Below are 6,752 nucleotides of genomic sequence, written 5' to 3'. Positions count from 1 at the left end.
GAAGTCCCTGGTCAATCTGTGTTAAAGGTGCAGATCCCAGGGGCCTGCCCAGAAAGCAGTCTTCAGATTCTTGTGTTGCATGATAAAGAATTGGACCCTTGGCTAGAAATGGAGTCTATTTACAAGACAATCATCTCTCCTTTCTCCAGTACTGAGGATGGAACCCAGCACCCCCCCTCCCCACACACAGTGGTTCCCTGTTGGGGAAGTCCTGTGTATATGTCAATAAATTACTGCTGGCCAATAGGAATCTAGATAGGTGGGGCTAGGAGTCCAGGAGGATTCTGGGAAGGAGAAACACAAGAGAGTCAACATGTAACCGCCATGGGGTAGGAGCCCAGAACTATTCTCCGGTAAGAGACATACTTAGATTAACAATTATGGGGTAATTACTTAAAGCAGAGCTAGCCAGTAAGAGACAAGCAAGGCCAACAGCTTAATAATTAATATAGCCTCCTGTGTGTTTATTTGGGACTGATGCGGATCTGGAACCAGGCGGGCGAGAAGGCTCCTCTCAAGGAAATCTTCTCTTAACAGTTCCCGACTGTCCTAATGCTCCAGTGATGTCCTGTCTCTACTCCCCAAAGCACTGGGGTTACAAGCTTGTGAGCAGCCATGCCCAACTTTTCATGTGATTGCTGAAGATTAAAACTCAAGTCCTCACACATGTGCAGCAAGCATTCTTGCCCACGAAGCCACCTCCCCAGACTAAGAGATGATTATCTTGTCATTTGCAACACAGCGGATGAGTCTGAAGGTCTAGTGTTCAGTAGGATAAGCCAGGTGCAGACATGACTGTGGACTCATTCACTCATGGCCATCATCCTGCCTCTGCTTCCTGAGAGTCACTCATTTGTGGGATCTAAAACAAACAAGCTCACTGAAGCAGGAGATACCAGAAGCTGGTGATGGCGTTAAGGATGGAATGTGGAGAGAATTACAGGAAGAAGAAATGAATTTGAATCCTCAGTTGCACAGGTGGGTGACAATAGTTAACTACTTTGTATTGCATATTTCCTATAATTAGAAGAAAAGCTTTTCATTTATTTCGATTTATAAACATGTGTTGTGTGTCTATGATTGCACGTATGTCTTTATGTATGTGAGTACGCTTGCCACATGTATAGGTCAGAGGACAACTTGTGGGAGTTGGTTCTCTCCTTGTATCATGGGAGCTCCAGACACCAAAACCAGTTGTCAGGCTTGGCCACCGTTTCCATGGTCCAGAAGAGAGGATTTTGAATGCGCTCACAGAAAGAGATGATACATGTTCAAGTTGATGGATATGCCTACTTTATTTGATCATTACATAATATGTGTATAATAGCACACCATATCCCATGTAACCGAAGTGCTGTGGATGGGGGAGACAGCAGGACTGCTGGGGCTTGCTGGCCTTCAGCATAGCTCCAGGTTCAGTGAGAGATTCTGTCTCAAGGTAGTAACACAGAGAGTAATAAAGCTGGGCACCTGATGACCCCCTTTAGCTTCTAAATACACATGATTGTACCAACACACACACACACACAATTAAAAAACCGAGCACATGCTAAATAAGAAGTTAAAAAGGATCTTGAACTAGGCGATGGTGGTTGTGTGCACCTTTAATGCCAGCACTTGGGAGGCAGAAGCAGGCAGATCTCAGTGTGTGAGAGGCCAGCCTGGTTTACATAGTGAGTTAAAAAAAAAAACAAGAAAAAAAAGATCTTGAGACAAGAGCATCTGGATGGGACTTGATCCAATGACTGTCATTTTTTACAGGAAGAAGAGGTGATTCGGAGAGGAGGCAGTCACAAGACAGTGGAGGCAGAAGCTCTTACAAACCAAGAACAATGGTTTTGACAGAGCCCAGAAGCTGGGAGACATGTCTGTGACACAGTCTCCCTTACTCCCAGAGGAGCCCAGCCCACTGTCAACTTGACATCAGCCTCTGACCTCCAGATGGTGAGAGAGTAAGTCTCAGTCACCATAATCTCCTTCACTTCTGGTAGTTTGTAATACATCTTGCAGGAAGCTGATATGGCACCCCAGTGGGTGGTATAGCTTTTCTTTAAATCCACTTCTTGTTCTAACCAGGGGAACCCTCAATGTTTGATTTTGCTGATTGGATTAAGGGACAAAGTAAACTGCTGCTGGATTAAGTGGCACTATTTTGAATGTGTCTGATGAATGCTTTTCCTCAGAGGATGAATTGAGAGGCCAAGATCATGCCTGAATGTGGGCAGCAGCAGCCTGTGGTTTTGGGCCCCAGAATGAATGCAAAACAAAAAGGAGAAAGCAGACTGGTAAAAGCTGGCCACATGCCTCTCTCTGTATCTTGATCAGCTGAGACATGAGCAAGCAGCCTCTATCACTATGGACAAGCAAGGCCCATCCCTGCTACGATGGACTGATGGACTGTGACCTCTGAACTAAAACTTTCACTCCCTTAAAGTTCATCTCTTCCAGCATTGGGTCGCAGTTATGAGAGGAGTGACTAACACACCTACGACCTCCCTTCCCCTTTCTTCTGGCTTTCTCCTTCCCCATTTTCTCCTCCATCTTTGATTTCATCCTCCCCTTTTATTTCCCCCTCCCTCCCTTTCTACTTCCCTTCAACTTGGGACTGTGGGAAGGGCTTGTAGCCACAGGAGCAGAGCCAGGACTGACTCTGGCATCCATGTTTCTCTTTAATAATGCAGCTGTGGCAATAGTGTGGTGACAGAGGGGGTGTAGTAGGGAGAGAAGACCCAGATCTCAGCTCCAGACCCCCACTTAGCCCCCACTGGGAAGCTCATCTTCTCTGAGAGGTGCTTTCTTCTCTGCAAAAGACACAGGACAAAGAGGAAAGAACCCTGTGTCCATTTTCCCTGTTGGGAGTAAGCGAGGTGATTCTTATGCAGACGTTTTGTAAATGGGAAATCCTGCAAGGATTCTGATGGCTGCTATTAGACTCCATTATGTGAAATGGCTGGCATTAGACCATTTTCAACCAACAAAAATAGCAATTTCAATATGCTTTATATCCTTTTATCCACAGGGAATGTTTCAAAACGGTCGGTTGGTGCTGGAGCTGGTGACCACATCAAACTGCATATTTTTATGAAGGCTCTCACCAAGGATAATGTTCAATTTATGACTCTGACACAGCAAATGTGAGCATTAACTAATAAGATGATAGAACAATTATAAACTATGTTATAATGATTAAAATTTATGAGTTTTGTATTTCTGGAAACTTCCATTTAATATATTTTAAAAAGCTGGGTGGTGGTGGCACACATATTTAATCCCAGCACTTGGGAGACAGAGGTTAGTTTGGTCTACAAAGTGAGTTCCAGGATAGCCAGGACTGCAGAGAAACTCTGTATCAAAAATTTAAAAATTTTTTTATTTGTTTGTGTGTGTATATGCATATGCACACATGAGTGCAGATACCCTTGAAGGCCAGAAGAGGGCATTGCATCCCTTGTAGATGGAGTTATAGAGAGTTGCGAGTTGCCTGGAATGTATTCTAGGACCCTAACTCTGGTTCTCCGGAAGCTCAGCAGTGTTCTTATCCATTGAGCCATTTCTCCAGCCTGTTATTTAGTATTTTTGGGTCAAAGATGCTGGTGTATATACAATATATACAGACGGTAAGTACATCAACAATATCTAGTTCATTTGCATTTGACAAATTCAGGGAAAACACTCCATTATCTATTCTATCTTGGCGAGTCTAAAGTCTTGAACCTAATTTACTTTCTATTCTAATTTGCATTATCTAATTATCTTTTAATATCCCTCAACCTTTGAGTCTGGTAAACAAGGAAAACTATAACTATCTAGTCTTCACCTCCCTCAGAGACCCAGGAAGGAAATAATAATGTTTGACCTTGAAAACATACCTAATATGACTACAAGTTCAGTTGTAATAGTTTACTCGTTACTAACCTGAATTTCCTTATTATTCTATATAGCTGGTATTAATAACTTTCAAGGACTAGAAATTTGCATTACATTGATGAGTAAGCTATATAGGTACAATACCTTGAGCACTATTAGATATGTATGTATGTTTTAACAAAATTAATCTCAATTTTGTATCAATATACAGAATTTGTACATAATATACAAAAGTCCAATTCAATGTAAAATATTTAAAACTAATAGTTGCTTTTTAGAAGCAGATTCAATAATATACTTTTTTTCACTTATATCTATATCCTCCCTTTTTCTTTTTCAGAGTAGAGTCAATGATTTATCCCTTTATCCTATCATATCTGTATTCCCTTTTTTCATTTCAAAACAAGAACCTTGAATCTAATCTCCTTTATTTAGCTTTTTCCCTGACTATTACCAATAACAATTTGTAACCAATTCCCCTAAACAATGACAAATATCCATAACCTATTGAATGACCAAAAACCATCTGCCCCACATCTTGGGAATGTGGAAGTCATGTTCTTAAAGTTACTTCCTGCTGTTTGGGGGTGAAGGCATCTCTAGTGGATCCTGAAAAGAAAACTTTGGGTTAATCGTCAAGTCCTGGGAGAGGTAACTGTTTCTTTTGTTGTCCAGTGTCTGCATAATAGGAAAGTGCAGGGGTTGTCTCAGACCTGGCTAGAGTAGTCTGTGAGGCTGGATCACCTCAGCCAGTCACCTAGAAATTGTTGTGAGCAGTGTCTGTGAGACTGGATCATCTCAGCAGGCCTCCTTGAAATTGTTCTGTTCAGTGTAGTTCAAAGCAGATCTTTAGTTGGTGCCATCAGCCTAACAGTGCTATTCCAGTCCCAGTGGAATTGTCATCTGTGGGATTCCATATTCTTTTTCTTCTTCTTTTTTTTTTCTGAGACAGGGTTTCTCTGTGTTAACAGTCCTGGCTGTCCTGAAACTTACTTTGTAGACCAGGTGGCCTCAAACTCATTGAGGACCATTGCCTCTGCCTCCCAAGTGGTGGTATTAAAGGCATATACCACCACCACCTGGCTTGGATTCTATTTTCTTTTTGGAGACTTCAGAGATTGTATTAGGTCAAATTATTTCTTTCCTTGGTAATTTTTTCCAGGTAGTTCTCCCTTCTTTTTTAGATGCTTATTTGTCTAAAGGTCTTAAGTTCTTCAAGATGTTTGCTTTTATTTTCCTGAAAAGACAGAAACAAAACCCTTCCCCAACCCTAACTTTGGGGAGGTTCCTAATCTAATCTTTATCAACTTTTATTTATGGTTTCTCTAGAAATTTTTGTTTTATCTTCTATAACTCTTCTATCATTCAGACCAGTATTTTTTTCTTACAATAGGCATTAGGCTATTGGAAGGAGTTTCCTCCATGATGATAGGAAATTACTGGACAGAATTTGTCATAGGGGTCTTTGAGAGGCTCCTCAAGGCATTTCCCAAAGGTAAAGGATTACCTTGAATGTCTTTTGTTGACCTATATTCTTTAGTCCAATGCCTTCCTTTGTGAGGGGCCTCCGCCATAAAAACAATCTGGCAGCTTCATGTCCTCAGAGAAGACATGACTCCAAGACCACCCTGCTATCTCTTTTTGACATAAAGCAAATTCCAAGAAACAGGCCTGTGGTTCATTTGTCAGTTAAAGATTAGCTTAATTGGAAAACTACAAAGTCCTCAGGAGATAGGCCTGAGCAATAGTAAATTGTAATAGATAGGATCAGACCCTGCTGTCAGGTTAATAAGCAACACAGGAGGTTCTACCCCTGACCTCTTGCCCTGCAGATTAGGTTACCAGGCAACACAGGAGGCCACCTCTCCCTCTGACCTCTTGCCCTGCCAGCGTCCTTGCAGCTGCAGTACACCCTCATCCCTTCCCCTCCTCTCTTCCCCTATATAAATCCCTCTGAGATGAATAAAGGTTGTCACCTTGATCAGACTCCTGTCTTGGTGTCCTTTCCCATATCTCTCGTCCCCCATCTTTCTCCTAGGTGTCCTCAGGTCCCCACGTTGAATGTCCCCTGGGTCGGGGCATGCCTTTGCCACACATTCTGTATACTCCATAAGGGAGGAGTGCCCTGTTTGAATTATGTTTATAAAAAACATTGTTTCTAAAATGTCCTGTTTATAATACCTTTAGAGGTTTTGATTGTTTTTCACAATTAAAACATTTAACATTTTGATTTTTCTTCAAACCTGTTGAAATCACCTCTCTTATCCATGCATCATCATGGCCATGCGCTTCAATATTAATTGTTCCAAAGAAACTGACCTTGCCTTTGAAGGCCTAATTATCTTTTTACATTGAGAATTAACATTTTCAAAAGCCATAGTTTCAATTATTATTTTTATAGCTTCTGATATCATTCTATTTACTGCTGAAATCAGTCTTTTTAAGAAATCCATGAAGGCTTCTTTTGGGTCTTGTATGACTTTTGTAAATGATTCAATTTTCTTTCCTACTCCAGTTCTGTCCCAAGCATTCAAAGCTGCTGCACAGCATAAAGTCAAGAGGTGATCATCATATAGACACTGCCTTTATAAAGTAGCATAATCTCCTTCTCCAATAAGTTAATCTTGGGAGATATCCATACCCTTGGCTTTACCCCATTGTTCAATAGTCTCAGCCTCTTCTCTGAACCAGGTACTCCATTATAATTGTGATCCAGACTCTAAGATGGCTTTAATCAAATCTATCCAGTCTTTAGGGGTAATTTGGTTGCAAACTGACCATGTGTTTAACATCTGCTTTACAAATGTGAATGCATGCCATATGAGACTACCGCTTCCTTGAATTTCCCTAAATCTAACATTGTTACAGGCATCCAGTTAGCTCTT

General features: G+C 41.3%; 1 long non-coding RNA gene across 1 annotated transcript; it reads left to right on the top strand.

The window, feature by feature from the left end:
* The first annotated feature begins 454 nt into the window (after nt 1-454).
* On the top strand, nt 455-3,150 carry LOC121141102. The gene is made up of 3 exons (XR_005878013.1): nt 455-978; nt 1,762-1,952; nt 3,020-3,150. It is a non-coding gene; the product is annotated as an uncharacterized LOC121141102 (long non-coding RNA).
* Nucleotides 3,151-6,752: the final 3,602 nt, after the last annotated feature.

The sequence above is a fragment of the Mesocricetus auratus genome, unplaced genomic scaffold (assembly GCF_017639785.1).
Source record: "Mesocricetus auratus isolate SY011 unplaced genomic scaffold, BCM_Maur_2.0 Super-Scaffold_100007, whole genome shotgun sequence".
In the NCBI taxonomy this organism is placed as follows: Eukaryota; Metazoa; Chordata; class Mammalia; order Rodentia; family Cricetidae; genus Mesocricetus; species Mesocricetus auratus.
Note: the sequence above shows the minus strand (reverse complement) of the source record. Positions and strands in the feature narration are given on the sequence as shown.